The sequence below is a fragment of the Polyodon spathula genome, chromosome 1 (genome assembly GCF_017654505.1).
Source record: "Polyodon spathula isolate WHYD16114869_AA chromosome 1, ASM1765450v1, whole genome shotgun sequence".
NCBI classification, from domain to species: Eukaryota; Metazoa; Chordata; class Actinopteri; order Acipenseriformes; family Polyodontidae; genus Polyodon; species Polyodon spathula.
In genome coordinates, this window is record NC_054534.1 from 33,675,721 (window position 1) to 33,691,763 (window position 16,043).

Here is a 16,043-nt window from a genome sequence, read left to right on the forward strand (position 1 = left end):
AATTAATCAGATTACACACATATCTGACATTGTGGTGCTAGCAGCTTTGTAAACTTACTGAACTGACCTTAGGAATCACAGAATAAAGCTTATATATATATATATATATATATATATATATATATATATATATATATATATGTATAATTTCTTTTTTTTTTTTAACCCCGGTATTTATATGACCCCAATATGGTAGTCAATTTAAGTCACAGGTCAAAGTGAACATTAGATTTTAACTGAGGGGTTCCCATAACACTAAAGGATACCAGATTGGCATCTGAAATGGTTCATGAGATATTAAATGAACCTAAGAGAATATTTTCTTACAATACAAAATACCATTCCAACTATAACTCTAGAATGTGTTGTATAAAAACATTATTCTTACTGTTCAGCAGCATCACCATTTATACCTCAATGCGGTTTAAATTATGGTATAAATTAGTTTTTATTTATTTTGACGATTTGTGGTCCTTAAGAACCCTACTTAATCCACTTTATTAAGACATGTTTCCATGTTTTTATTTTTAAATCTAGGCCTATATATTGTACATCAACAGGCCTGCATAAATACAGCATATGTGGACAAACAGGTTCAAATAATCTAGATGCTATAATTTAAAATACATTGTCATGAGGCCCTTTCCCTTACATGGAAACCTAAATGTCAAGTTTTGTCTGAAGCAATTACAGTAAATTTGTTCAAGCTATTTAACCTGCTCATGTAAACATTTTTTTTAAATATTAATAGACTAGAAAGGTTAGGCATTTTGAAGATGGAGAGATTAATTTTAGCTCAGATAAATTTAAAAACACCAGTAACATCATCCCTGGCCTGATTAAAAGGAGTCTGAATTCAGATTAACTAAACATGCACAACTGGCAGGTGGCATCAACTATTGCCATATTTTGTTAGTGGCCAAATAAAATGTATTACAATGTCCATATGACAAACCTTTGAGGTATTCAATTGATATAACCAGCAAAGGATTTAAGCACTATCATTTAAATTATTAAGGACTCTTCCTAGTCTTTTACACATTCTTACCAACACAAATTCAATAGCTTCACCTGCACTGGGAGATGTTTGGTTTTCAGGACTGTACACTTTGTTTTAGTCATCTGTGCAGTGTTTTTGCTATAACATTATGGGTGCTAATCAGTTGATCTAAATGGTTATAGATCTAAATACATTAAAAAGAATGTGATTTAAAAAAACACAAAAAAACACCCCTCTAACATTGTGTGCAACTGTCTCTAGTAGGGTTGCTACCTGGCCCCATAATTCCAGAACACTGAGACAGAATAGGATTTTGAAGTTGCCTTTAAACTGAAGGAAATCAACATGTGAATTGAGCCCTAAACCTTTGCTAAATTGATTCTGGTGATCAATTATCTTGAGGCAGCATGACAATACAATAATAGCTTTTAACAAATGAAATAAATAAATAAGTACATCATCAATATTTATTTATTTTATTAATAGTTTTAAATATATATCTTTTAAAGTTTCTTTATAGTTTCTAATAGTATATCACCTTCTCCCAGTGAAATCATTAATACAGAGCAGCTGTTCACTATTCCTGACACCAGACAGCGTGAACACTGGATCAGTGTTGTTATTTAATTGGGAGAGTCAATGTAAATTAGGGCTATATAGTACTAATTAATAGGCTATAAATAGCATCTTTTAAATATTGAGAACTGAAATATCATTTTGTACAAAATAAAAATAAATATCTTGAATAAACCTACACACATGTTTATTCAAGATGCTTTTTTTATTTTGTAAGATTTGTATTATCACAATGATTCGGATAACTAAGAAGCAGTATAAATTAAGCAAGTGCTTAGTGCTCAATTCACGTGTTTATTGCTTTCAGTTTAAGGGCAACTTAAAAACCATGTCCCGTCCCAAAGTGTTCCGGAATTATGGGGCCAGGTGGCAACCCTAGTCTCTAGTGTCTTTTGGTCATTAAAGTGAAATGACAGATTTAATATTTTAGACAGTGGCAGTATTTAGATCAATTTAATAGACCCCTGTTTCTTTTATATATTGTATCACCTCCTGGGTTTCCATGAATATCCTCCACTTTAAAGTTTTACCACCCCTTGCATACAGTCTATTAATTATTATATCAATCTCGTACCCACTCAGTTCAGCATAGTCCAACAAGTGGATCGCTCACCATTGAATCCAATAGAACAGTGCTAGAGCGCCATCTCCAGGTTTTCAGAGAGACAGCACGTGTTATGCAGCAAATAATTCATAAATAGTGCTCATTCAGCTGGCTTTCATTTTTATATTGGGTTAGATTTGATGTACAGACACTGACATATTTAATACACTAATGAGCTTTATTTTTTATTCACTGACGGCCGTATCAAGGTCTCTGTTTATTATCTGGAGAAATGTTTTCCCTTGTTTCATATGTAGATCCAGTCGTCATGTCACCTTCACACCAGTAGGTGGCACCTTGTAAGTGAAATGTGGCAGCATTTAACACAACACAGTGTTGCCTCTGGGTGTTGAGTGTTCTTTAAAAACACACCCACTGGTGAACTGTTAATGAAAAAATAAAAACTGTCCGTTCTGATAGTTTTGTTGATTAAGTTCTGATTTAAGTTTGTCTTACACAAGAGAATTGTTGTCGGTTGACGGTATTTATGATTTGTCATGGTTCACAGTATTTTATATCTCTGTCCAGGTTACAACATGGTCATTCATAAATTACAGATAATAGTTGCACTTCAGTGATGTTATTATTTTTAAATGAAAATAATTAAAAAAAAAAAAAGATTTCAACTTGGCATTATGGACCTCAGTGTTCAGCTGTTCCAGACCTCATAATTGAAGATGCAATTGTAATTGCATTTTAGCCTGCTATGAATAGTATGATTAACACACATAATCTAATCTTTCATCCTGGCACTGAACCAAGACTAGATTGCCCAACAAGTTTGACACAATGACAGCTGGAACCTGCCCAAGACCCTGTGTGTGCGTGAGATGTGAACCTTGTTTAGCTAAAGAAAGCTAAAAGATAGACATCTGTTAATGTTATGACTTGCAGATTTATTGAAATTAAACATGACAAGGTATTTTGAAAAGTAACAGGGCTCTCATCTTCATTTCATGAGATCAGATTCTTTGAGGATTCAGAAACCCATATAAACATATAATGTAATGTCATTTGGCTAAAACCGGGCATTCTAAAGGAAGACTAAAAGGATTCGCAGCAAGTCTGATTCCTCCTAGGTGCTTTCAACCTAAAAGCCTGTTTGCATTATCACTGAATCTAACCTGTTCATGCTTTCTTTATTCCTGTGGTAAAAAAAAAATACAGATACATTTCAAAATGGTTTGTTCTTATGTGTAGCCTTATAAGATCCATTATCTTGTTCCACTTGTCTGGACACGCCATTATACTCAGTGCACACTACCTTAAACCACCAGCACATTCTCCTTTTATGTGGCTTTCCTGTATACAGGGCAATTCACTAGATTAGGGCCTGTATTGCAATAGTAGCAAGGGTCTAGTATGATAGTAAAACACCAAAGAGGTGTTGTTACTGTACATTCTCTGTTGCGGGTAACTTTCATAATATCAGAAAACAAAATATTTGTCTAATTTAACTCATTTATTTGAATTAATGTATTATTCATTCATCTTTATATGTAATGGTTATATGTTGCTCTACATGTGTGCATTAACTGAATATTTTAATAGGACATTTGAATAAAAATAATGACACTAAAAGCAACAATATCCATAGCTGTTTTTTATAATGTATTTTAGCAGTGGCTATTCTGACATATTTCACTGGGAAACATCTTTCCTACTCGTGTTGTCCTACACTGTACGTGGAACTATGAATGGACCAATGACAGTGTAACTTTACAGTTTCTCAGCTGCAGTGTTGCTTCACAATGCGGTGCCTCATCTTGTAGTGTGATGCTGAAATCAGACACCCCTGGATAAAAGAAGGTAGTAATAAAAAAACAGCTTTTGTTACAGGGAATTCAAGTTGAATTGTGAGAGGATGAAATCTTATCTTCGTCTAATAATGTCTTTACAATTAAGTTGTCTTGCGAGTTTTAAAGTGTGAAAGAATGATCTTCAGATCCTATAATATATGTTCACGTTTATTTTTCATGATAACATTTAGAAGTTTGCCTTACTTCTAACACAGGGCCCTATTAAAAAAATCCCACTGCTTTAAGGAATTCTTTGTTAAGGACTGCTTTTCTCATTAAATCAAGTTTGTAGTTCATGAAACCTTTGTCTGACTGTTTTAGAGATTGATTTCCATTACATGAAAGTAGATGTTGAACTTCATGCTGATTTGAACTCGGCTTTCGCCAAGATAAGCATCAACTAAGACGTAGCTTTGCAGTAAACTAATGTGATCCATCTGCGTCTCCATCCATTTGCGTTGTTTTCCATCTGATGATGTAGATATCCTTCTATCTGGTGTTGATTGCTGAAGTGTAATGCTGGCTCCAGGCATCAGCTCATTTTGCCTCCCCAGTGCATCAGCACACACAACGGCTGCGATGCTGGCTCCGGGGATCAACCCAGTGCGGTCTCCTCAGCGCATCAGCATGACAACCGTCTGGATTGAGCTAAGTAGGGTACATCTCTGGGGTCTTCAAGTGGGCACCTTCCATCCTCTGTGTTTCGTTGACTAGCCCACGGTACCTCAAAAGGGCTCAACAGTGATTCTGGTGTCCCAGCATCACCCCCCTCCATCCCCCACTCAGCTCAGCCCAGCTTACTTACCTGTACATCAGCGTTGCTTTCGTTCTATTGTGCTTGAGATCCCCATCCACAGTCTTTCTGTCTCAACCACAGCCAGTTGCTGCTCCTTTCTGCTGCTTCAGATAACTTCTTCACTGTGCGACGCAACTCTTGGCCAATGAACCCGACGTCTCTTTGTTTTTAAAGGGCTATTTGACCTAAGAGATTGAAATATATTGCGCCACATAAACACTATTAAAAAATAGTTCTCAAAAAATCAAAAGAGTCTTGTGTTTGAATGAACTAAGTTTTTTGTATGATTAAGTGGCATTCTGAATTTTGGTGACATTCAATATCAAAATGTGACCTTCAAATCACTACATCCACACCATACATTAAACATTATTGATACATTGAACTGCATAGTTTAATCATAAACAAACAAGTAATGGAATTTTATCAGCTGTGCTTACTGTGGTATTTCATCTTTCAATTAGTTGAAAATAAAATAACAAGACTATATGGGCCTTTTCTGGAATATTATGCTGGTTGTTCAGTGAAACAAAAGTATTTAAGAACCCTGTTTCTGTACATTTCCTTCAACAAGACCAGACAAGTTATGTTGCAAAGGGATTTGTTCTCTGGCCTGGAGCTTCATTGACTATTAGCTGAAAGCAATGTCCTATTGTAAGTGACTCTGCATATAATGAGCAGTTCACAGCCTACCTCTATATAGCGCTTTGTGATGGTGGTCCACTATGAAAGGCGCTATATAAAAAAAAAAAAAAAAAAAAAAAAAATGGAAAGCACTGGTCCTTTTGATGGTAAAGAACAAAATGTGCCATGTTCTAGCATTTTCTCACACAGTTTGACTAAGATAAAAAGTAGTGTGCTGTGCACAGATTTTCCCAAATTTTCCCATGGTTCACTGGAGCTGAGCACCATTGTACGTTATGATACTATGGTGGTAAACTGCTGACAACACCCTGCCAAACAGGTACAGCAGCTGTAAATAAAAAAGGTACCACATCATCAGAAAGATTCCTCTTTCGATGGTATTTTCAGAGTAGAGTCAAGATGATACAATGGAAAAGGTGCAGGTAGTTCTGAATTTGATTCATGAGATTTTTTATCACTTTATCACTGTTGAATTTGTGGGTGGTTATGGGATTTGTAATTTTTCAGTCCAGTACAGTTTAGTATACTAATACTTTATCTGTTTATTTGTAACAGTATAGGCTATTTGTTTGTAAAGTTTAAACAGCTTTGTTGCAAGTCATACTCATAGATAAGTAATAGTAATCTACATCACAGTAAATGTAAAAGTTGTTACAGGTTATCTAATACATAAAACAATTCATTTGTAACTTGCACTCTTCAATGTATATGAGTACTCTCTTGAATGTGATTTTTAATGTGCTAATAAAAGGTACTATATTCAATAAGTGAAGAAAATGTATCCAAGTATGTTTCTAGATTTTTTTTAAAATGTTGCAAGACAAATATATGATTTAAAAAGCCAAGAAGTGTCATAGTCTAAAAACACATTCTGAATTAGGTTTTACAGGAAAATCAGCTCACATATTTTCAATGACCACTGCATAGCAGCATTGAAAAGCTGTGTTGACTAATGTGAAAATATCATTAAAACATTTACCATTATGTATGCATCAAATGTGAGATATAGGAGGTCATTGTCTGCTGGAATTATTTTGTTAACACTATGCACTTAAAGGGTGAGAGGGAGAGTCTCTGCCAATCCAGACATGGAATCCAGACAATGCCTGCAAAGATGTCCTGTAGGGAAAATTTGAAGATGATTTTGATTATGATGTAAACATATGTCCAGTTGGAACTGATAATTCAGAATGACTCCAGGCAGTGACACAGGTGAAACAGCATTCCAGAGCTAGCGGTTTGAAGTACAGATAAAAAGGCTGCATGTAATTTTAGCTTGGTTCTTGCAGTTATTCATTTTCAATTTTAATCTAATTTGTGAGCTTTAGAAATCCATAGTTGCTCTCTTTCCATTACTTGGAAACACTGGTCAGAAGTATATGGAAATGGCTCCTGTGTTGTATGCCAAATTAAAATATAGTGCTAAAAATAGAATACTAATCTGCACAGTAATAAAGTTCTCATCTGTTTCCTTAATGTCATTTTACTGATATAAAGAAAAAATGATAGCATTGTAGTAATTTAATTATTTTACAACAGTGCCATAAGCTAAACCATATGCAATACAAATTAATAATGCAGACTAGCATGTGAGTCGATAAGGCTCCTGTTGCCATGGTGAAAATAACAAACCTCTGGCTAGTGTGAAACAAACTTGGTCCCTTTCTTTCTCTTGTGAACATACACAAAGGATTGTGTTTCATTCACTGGTACAGTGTCCTTTATGAAATGTACTGCCTCAGCAATCCGCCATTACACATTCAAGGATAAAGGATGCCAATCTCTTCTGGAGCGACAGGGCATGTCGGCATAGGGGTCGACAAGTCTATAAAGTGGATACCAGATGGATATGGAACGGATATACAGCACTCTCCTAGGAATTGTGATTCTTATCTGCAGAGGTAAGACAATGCAGATTTTTTAGAAACCATTGGTGTGATTTATTCCTTCATTTCAGGTAACCGGATCACTGAAAAGTTTTAATATATATAATGTGGCCAGCAAATCTTATTATGCTTATGTTTCTGAAAAGGAGTCCAGTACTCAGTTTATACACAAGATGCTAAAACCTCTGTGTTATATAATCACCCAGATGTATTCAAGTTATAGGAGTGTTTAAACATAAGTACTGTATTCAATTGTGTCCCTGTCAGTAAGATGAGATGTATTATGTAATAATTATCACTGAAGATATGGCTATAGGTTGTGGGTTTAGATTTATACATGTATGTTAAAGTTATGTTTTTGAGAATATATTTGTATTATAGATTACATGTATGTTATTTCAAACTGTCATCAAATCATTTAGTGTATGATGATTTTAACCTCCCATGAGGCCATTTACAGTAGGTCAAAAACTGATAACTGCAATGTTGGCACGTCACATTACAATGTTGTACTAAAAATATATATTTTAGATGTTAATGAATCCTTCTAAAATGATTAAACTTTAAAAATCAAAAACAAGTTTTTTTTTTTTTTTTTAATTCACAGATTTGGTTCCAGTGTAAATAAACATGTAAGGTATTCTTTTAGATTAAACATATATATATATATATATATATATATATATATATATATATATATATATATATATATATATATATATATATATATATGCGCTATATATATATATATATACACACATACACACACACGCATACAGTCTGTGCATGTTATCTTTCTATCTGTATTCAAGCTATTTCTCAGAGGCTGAGCATCAATTCACTGTGTCCTATTTATTACAGGTATTTAGAAACCCACCCAGATGCAAGAAAAAGATACATCACAAAAAATGTTATGGTAAGTAAAGCTCCCACATATCCTTATTTAACGCACCTTGGTCTGAATAACAGTCGAGTATTACACCCTGCCCTTAATATCAGCCTAATGGAGTGAACATTAAATCTGCAAAACTTCAGTTTATTCTTTTATCATCATGAAGATCTGGATTAATCCAGTGACTGCTGTGAATAGTGCAGCTGGCACGAGGGAAAGACCTTGGGACAGTATGGAGATACAGCTGACAGGAGGAAAGAGACTCCATTGGGGCTGGCAAGGGTTAGCTACCCTTGTTGGTAGTATCCAGCTCTGTGTTTTCAAAAGTAAACAGGATGCTGGAGACACCTGCTCAAAGCTTCTAAGAAACTAAAGAGCAAAATTAACCATTAACATTGAATGGGCTCAAATGCAATTCAAGCCACTAAATCAAGAAGCATCCCTATAATTAAAGGTAAAGTAGTAGATAAAAGGTTCTACATTAATGGTGAGGCAATACCAACAGTGCTTGAGAAGCCAGTGAAAAGTACAGGGAGATGGTACGATGGGGATCTAAAGGACACAGTTCGTGTGGGAGAAGTTAGACGACAAGCAGTGGAAGAGTTAAAGAGCACAGACAGCAGCGCTTTACCAGGCAAACTGTTTGGTCTACTGCCAAGGCTGCTGTGGCCACTGACTGTGTACAAGGTTTCTTTGACAGCAGTTAAAGCTGGAAAGCTTTAATCAGTTCATACATCAAAAAATGGTTGGGAGTTCCACGCTGCCTCAGCAGAGTGGGACTTTATGGTAAAGGAATACTGCAGCTACCAGTCTCTGCTCTACCCGAGGAGTTTAAGTGCACCAAGGTCTGACTGGAAATGACTTTAGTAGATTCACACGACAAATGTGTAAGGGATGCAGCACCTGTGTTGAAAACTGGAAGAAAGTGGGCGGCAAAGAAAGCTGTGGAAGATGCTAAGGCTGCCTTTGAATTGGTGATATTATGGGGCAAGTTCAGCATGGATGAGGGGGTCTTAGTCTCAGTTCAGCTCCTACTACATGGCACAAGGCAACCCCAGCTCAACAGAGGAAGCTGGTAGCCAACGAGGTGCAAAAGCAGGAGGAGAGGATGAGGAGTGTAAAGGCCATTTCCCAGGCCAAGCAGGGAGAATGGATGAGATGGGAGAGTGTGGAACGGAGAGTGGCAAGACCTATGGACAATGGAACAGAGCAGGATCAGTTTCCTCATCAGATCAACATATGATATTCTCCCATAACACAGACCCTAAACCTTTGGGTGGGTGAGGATCCCTTGTGTCTTTTATGTTCATCACCTGCAACATTAAGGCACATTTTGATAGGATGTAAGGTGAGTCTTAGCCAAGGGCAGTTTACTGGTACCATGACCAGGTGTTGCAATGTTTAGCCTTAGCATTGGAAGACAAGCATAACATGACCAATAAGTTCCATCAAAGCATTACACACAAAAGACAATATTCCTCCATCCAGGAGAGAAACCACCAGGAAAAGGTGTTAAAATTAAGCCTCCCTAGAGACTGAAAAATGCTGGCTTATTTTTCCACTTGAGATTGCCACCAGTATCCTTTGACACAGACATTGTCTTGTGGTCTGGATCGGCATGCCTTGTTCATATGGTAGAGTTAACAGTGTCATGGGAGGATGCTGTGGATGAGGCGTATGAGAGGAAGAAACTTTGGTATGCTCAACTAGCTGCTGAAGCGGAACAACAAGGATGGAAAGTCCGGGTTTACCCAGTGGAGGTGGGTTGTCGAGGATTTGTGGCACATTCTACAACCCGGTTTCTCAGAGATGTCGGGTTCAGTGGTCAAGAGTTGCATTGCACAGTAAAGAACTTATTTGAAGCATCAGAAAGTAGCAACTACTGGCTGTGATTGAGACGGAATGATTCTGGCTGGGGATCTCAAGCACAATAGAAAGAAAGCAACGCTGATGTACAGGTAAGTAAGCTGGGCTGAGTTGAGTGGGGGACGGAAGGGGGTGAGTCACTGTTGAGCCCTCTTGAGGCGTCGTGGGCTAGTCGACGAAACACAGAGGATGGAAGGTGCCCACTTGAAGACCCCTGAAATGTACCCTACTTAGCATAATCCAGACGGTTGTCATGCTGATGCGCTGGGGAGACCGCACTGGGTTGATCCCCAGAACCAGCATAGCAGCCTTTGTGTGTGCTGATGCACTAGGGATGCAAAATAAGCTGATCACTGAAGCCAGCATTATATTTCAACCATCAACACCAGGCAGAAGGATATCTACATCATCAGATGGAAAGAAACACAAATGGATGGAGATGGAACACATTAGTTAACAGCGAATAACAAATTAAACATGACAGAAACTTTGTGAGATGTGGCCTGAAACTGTCTAGAATCACCCAATTACCTGCTTTTCCTTGCATTCAATTAAATATGAATGTAGAAGGAAACCAGCATGAAAGTTAAAAATGAACACACTTTAGAACTTGGTTTATTTAGCACAGTTAAGAAATTTAGAACAACAACTGAAAGGCCAAGGCAAACCCCTGCTGGAAAGCTCTGTTATTAAAATTGCAAAGTGAAAAAAGTTTTTTCTATACTTTATATTATTGCCTCATCATATGTCACAAGTAGAAGTAGCTGTTATTTGACTAGGCCAATGCAACTTCATACCCAGTGGTGTATGCGAGGGTATACACAGGTAAACAGCATTTACCCACTTTTAATTTGGGCAATATAGCGTTTACCCAGTAAAGAATACAGAGTTTACTAATTTCTACTCTCCTGTGATATGCAAATCCTGGGTTAAAGCAGGGCCACTGCACTGATTGTTAGGCTTGTGTGTCTGAGTGTTCTGTGATTGGCTGTTTATGTTCTGTTAATGGTCTGTTGTTAGACACACTACACTTCATCCTAGCCCTCGAAAGGATGCTCACAGAACTGTTCACGTGAAGCGCACCATAGGATCTGTGACTGTTCACATGTGAACAGCACCTGAGAGGGGAAATAACTGTATGGGGGGCTGTGGTTGGCTGAAGGAATATAACAAAGTATCTGTTCATGTTTATCTTTTCAACCTATCTGTTCAACTCCACCAAATGGGGGAGTTTACCCACTTTTATATTTACCACTACACCACTGCTTATTCCTGCATATATATATTTTCGTTCTTATTAATCACTTTGTGTTGTGTTGTCAAACAGGTATTGACACAATCGTCTATTTCGAACAAGATGGAGAGTGGGACAGCAGATGAGAATATGCAGAAAAGTAGTGTTAGCATTGATATTAACGGTAGGTAAATAGTTGAACATAGTTGAACAACAGTCTCTAAATGACCACTGCACAAATTATCAGATCTGTTTGAATGAGTTGTTATAGAGCCCATATCTTTAGTTTAGCAGCAGGGGTCAGCAGAGGAACAAAAAAAAGTGGTAAGTGGTATATTTAGGTTTTTAGCTATTTTTTGTACCCATTGCCTGATTTATGAAGGTCAACAACCATTTTTCTCTTTTCATATGTGAGTTCTTTGCCTTTCTCCATAGTGATGGATGACAAATGGATTTTACATGCGTGTTACCTCATTTTTATACCCTAGTGAAACAGGAAGCCATGGAAGGCCACAATACAGTTCCTTAAGACTGAGATGTACTTAAAAAGTAGAATGTTAATGCAGATTTAATTTTGTTTGATTTTATTTATAAGAATCTTTAGGGTCGCCAATAATTTTGACACCTATCTTTTTGAGAAAAAAAAATTATTACTTGTTAAAAATAAATGTTTTCTCTGAGCAATTGTATTAGTATAAAAGAATATAGTTTTCCCATATTTTTGAGCATAAAATATAGTTCATTACCTGTGTTGTTTATTTTATACAGCCTTTTTTGCTCATCTTTATCAAGGGTGCCAATAATTTTGAAGGTGCCTGTATATATATATATATATATATATATATATATATATATATATATATATATATATATATATATATATATACACTCCAGCCCCGCAACTCTGCAGCAGTTATGGCCTCAACCACTGGCTTGCCAATTTAAACTTACAAAGGCTTCACACTGATATAGTGCAGAGGCATTTCACAGCATGCACACTTTGCTAAAGAAGGGCAGCTGTCATAAGCTATGAGGAGAAAGCACAGTTGCCAGAACAGCCCTATGGATTCCTCTCCAGTCAAGTCTTCTGACAAAAAAATCGACTTTAATTTTGTTTTACTTTTTGAAAAAACTTCATTAACAATTAAAGAGAAATACACAAAAACAATATTATAAAAATCAGATACCATCGAATCCTCATGAAATCATAGTTCAGTTCCACCCAAAGTGAAAATAAATGACATAATAATACCCCATCTGACTAGCGTGTCAACACTGTAGTATAGCAACAGTTCAGATCACATTATAGGTACTCCTCCAGTTCACCATCTTTATCAGCCCACAACACACTGTTTACACACCAACGTTCGTTCAAACATTTCCACATTATGCATTGATTTGTAAAAGTTCAAATCCATCTTAACCTGTGTTACAACAAGCATTCTAGAAATGACGACAGGATCATGAGTTAAAAAACCATTCGTTTATTTGTGTCTGCTCTTTAAAACTGCCCGCTTGGCCGGTCCAAGAATACAATCCACCAGCTGGATTGAGCTCTTTGTCTTTTTGCAATACCTCATTCCAAAAATAAAAATCACCTCAGAGAAATGTACTGGAACTGGAAGTGAGAGGAAGAAAAATATGTAAGCGACATGAAAGAGATTTGATATATAAAAAAATAATCACACATTTCCTTACAGCCTTACTAAACAAGCCATTTTTTTTACATTCATTCAAGATATTTGGTCGTTATAAAGTTGATTGTGTTAATGGACTTAAATAATGTTGTCTGTACTGCACAGGACTAATCTGTTGTACAGTGCAGATATCACGTCAGCAATGGCAAATAAACGTTGACTAATATATTTTCTCCCACTTGTCATTCCTGAAAGACTTAAATATAGGTGTCATGCTGAGGTCAAATTATTTGACACCTCCACCAACTGTAATACCTCCACCCCACAAGTCTGCCATTTGCACAAGTTTAGCATTAAATCATGAATTGTGAATCAGCTGTGGTTGTGGACTACACTGTAGGTTAATAACCTGTTCAAAGGGCGTAGTGTCTGTTGTTTGAATTGATTATTCTTTAATTGTTATCCTCAGGACACATAATGACCTTGGTGATTACAGAGCAACAAAGACATGACATTGATTAAAGACATATTTATGAGGTACCCAGTTTGGTGGGTGAGGTTTTATAATAATAGCTGCAAAGATAGTGAAAAGCTTTTGACAAACCATTTGCGTACAATGGTGAATGGGTGCGTTACGGTCTTGAAAGTAGCCATCACCATCAAGTGCAGCATGGATCCACAACAATGCTTAAACAAACTATGGCCTACCAGGAGAAAATTTCACCATACCAGGGCAATGCCAATTTGGTAGACAGGTCCTAATAAACTGGCTAGGCAGGGCATTTTTCACCAGCTCATAACCTGCATCTTTTCCTTCCCCAATTAAAGGCAACGGCAAAAATGAGCTTCAACATCAGAAAAAAAACAGAAGTGGTCAGGATAATATCAAGACAACTACAGAAAAGAGCAAAAAGAAGATGACAGAAACAGGCAGCAAGAAAACAGAAAAAACACAGTCCAAAACATCATCAAGTAACTCGTCCACCTGTACCCTCTTATAATCCTCTCTGAATGACAACAGACATGCTTGAGGGAGCACAGGTGCCATTACCACGGATACACACTAGCTCCTCCATAGCATATTTTTCCAAATTTTATATATATATATATATATATATATATATATATATATATATATATATATATATATATATATATATATATATATAGATATATATAGATATAGATATAGATAGATAGATAGATAGATAGATAGATAGATAGATAGATAGATAGATAGATAGATAGATAGATAGATAGATAGACAGACTGTATGTTGTCTTAGTAAAAAGAAAAGCATTACCTTAATATAAAAGTATTTTTGGTCTGCCATGCTTTCATAACTACAGTAAATCTTGAATGCTCTAACTTAGCCCAGCTTGGATTTTAGATACGCCTTACCCTGGAACACATTTTATATTATATTTAAATAGTTACCAGTGCTATAAGGTTTTCTGCTTTTCATAGATAGAACAAATTCATTTCAACAAATTCAAGTGATCAGAGGATTTTTTGTCAATAAGTTCAGAATTCAGGTATCTGAAAACACATATATTATACAAAACATGTTTTTATAATGGTAGGTTTAAATAAGAAACAAAAAGAAAGAAAATAAAAACAAATAGTACATAAAAAATATAATTAGAAAGTGGACAAATGTATCTTTTTGTATAGTCTTTAAATTGTTACTATATGTATTAACTAAGCATAAACACAACATGAACAGCATTGAATAACATGTTAGTAAGCTAATAGTTCCCCTTAAAGAAGTGTTAAGCCTTGTATTACCCACACTGTGGATGGTGATAAAGTGCATATGATTGTCACACTTCACAGTTTTCAAATATATCTGGAGAACCACTTTTAAATTGTAATAAAAAATGCATGTGTTAATGTATACTATTCTACACATACTGTTGCTATATATCATGTTCATAGCTATACAGGGTTCAACTGTAAATTCCCATCTAATTAAAGAGCACACTTTATAAAGTACACCACAGCATGCTGTACCATTCAGTGTGCCTAATGTCATTGGTCCATATTTCTCTCCTCATGCAAGAGGTTTAAAATGAAGGGACCAAGAGTGCTTTAGGTTGTATATGGTCAACTGGATCATTGGCTTAAATTGGTCAAGAAGCTGCAATACGTTTATTGAAACTACTGCAAGGGAGTTCTTTGATGATGAGACCACTACATACCTTATGACGACAGCCTGTCAAAATTCATGGAGATCAACTCAACGTTTGGTTCAATTGTAAATGACATTTCGTGATTTATATCTCGTCCATATATTATATATATATATATATATATATATATATATATATATATATATATATATATATATATATATATATATATTTAATTAACTCTGCCATATACACCAATATCTGTGTCATATTGATTTAATTAATTTTAATATGGTACTCCAGTAGGAAACTCCAGTAGGAAACATAACATGCATCCACTTTTTTCCCAGTACTGCGCAATAGTCAGACAACGTAAAACTGAGTTGTTGCACAAAGGTTATGTGAAATCCATCACCAAGAACAGTGCTTAACCAACTTCTAATGCAAAGTGCCAATAAATTTCAAAGTCAAGGTTGTTGGGGCCTTACTGCTAGATCTGATAAAATTCAACCTTTCTCTTAAGTTGTCAGCGAGACCTGCACTTTACAGAGCTTAGTGCTACAGAATTTCTTCTGAATAAAATAATAGTTACTAACTAATGTCAATCGTAGATGGAAATGCTACAAGTAGTTTTTGTTTTACATTTAACTAGTGTTGTCAATATCTGCAAAGCTACATAAAACAACGTGATGGCAAGTCAATTCTTAGAACTACAATAAGCAAATATTTGAAGTGTTCTTTGGAGGTTCCACTGCAGGTTGAGCTATGCAAATCTGGAATCAAAGGAGAGCTGCACTGGTCTGTGCAGTCCCATGGGTTAGGAAGGAAAGTCTAAAATCTTCTGGGATAGTTCATCTCATTACACTTCAGAGACCCTATGGCAGGACAGAGCCCTGCTTGTAAATAATGTTTGGTTTGTGTGTTGGTAGTGGTGGTTGAGAGAGACAGGGTTAATGCCTATACCCGCAAAAAACAT